We start from the raw sequence: 1,197 nt of genomic DNA on the forward strand, positions 1-1,197 counted from the left end.
ATTTGAAATTTAGTTTTTTTTTTTTTTTTTTTGACTGGGCATTCACTAACAGTTCTCACTCCAAACATCGAAACAATCAAAGCACAAAAGCAAATCGCTCAGGTCTGAATGAATTCATCATTTTTTCCTAACATGCTCGCTGCTGCAGCACTAAATATTTTAGGAAGACTCCAGAAAACTAAGACGCACGATTAGCTCTGACCCCGATGAAAACAATACAGAAACGAGCTTGTAAAACGTCGCTTAAACAGACTGTACAGTGTGTTTGATGGTTGTGTAAATGTGCGACTACATACCGTGGTCTGCTCGCCTCACCTCAGAAGACTCGACGCTGACTCAACGAGGGAACAGTGTTGCCAACTGCTTTTCAGGGGAAGTTCTTCTTCTTCTTCTTTGGAATTTTTTGGCGTATTCCGCACCATAGGCACATACCGCCACCAACTGTTTCTAATCATACATGGATGATAGTCCCGCTTCTAATCATATTTTGTTTATTTATTTTTTAATTGTTAATTTTATTTCGGGCTCACCCAAGCTGTATTTCTGGCTGCTGCGTGTTCAGCTCCCATGCCAAATGACTCAACGAGGGAACAGTGTTGCCAACTATTTTTCAGGGGAAGTTCTTCTTCTTCTTCTTTGGATTTTTTTGGCGTATTCCGCACCATAGGCACATACCGCCACCAACTGTTTCTAATCATACATGGATGATAGTCCCGCTTCTAATCATATTTTGTTTATTTATTTTTTAATTGTTAATTTTATTTCGGGCTCACCCAAGCTGTATTTCTGGCTGCTGCGTTTTTCAGCTCCCATGCCAAAAAACCCAGCTTGTGTGTTCCCCTATTCCTTTGCTTTATTTATTTATTTAACAATCAAATTCGTTTATTTAATCCTGTTTCTACTATATATTCCATTACTATTCTTTGATTAATACCTTCTCTTAATCCTTTTCCTAATATCCAATTTATCTTCTTTTTTTCTTTATTATTACCTTCTAAGATCTTTATCATTTTAATTCTCTCTAGGCCTATATTTCCGACATTTTAATATTACATGTTCAACGGTTTCTATTACCCCACAAAAAGCACATTTACCTGTAATATGTTTACCTATTTTGTATAGTGATGCATTTAGTCCTGTGTGCCCAAATTGTAATCTATTTAAAATCACCTCATCTTTCCTACGTTTTCCAAAATT

Source organism: Sinocyclocheilus anshuiensis, unplaced genomic scaffold (genome assembly GCF_001515605.1).
Source record: "Sinocyclocheilus anshuiensis isolate Anshui unplaced genomic scaffold, SAMN03320099.WGS_v1.1 scaffold1073, whole genome shotgun sequence".
Taxonomy (NCBI): Eukaryota; Metazoa; Chordata; class Actinopteri; order Cypriniformes; family Cyprinidae; genus Sinocyclocheilus; species Sinocyclocheilus anshuiensis.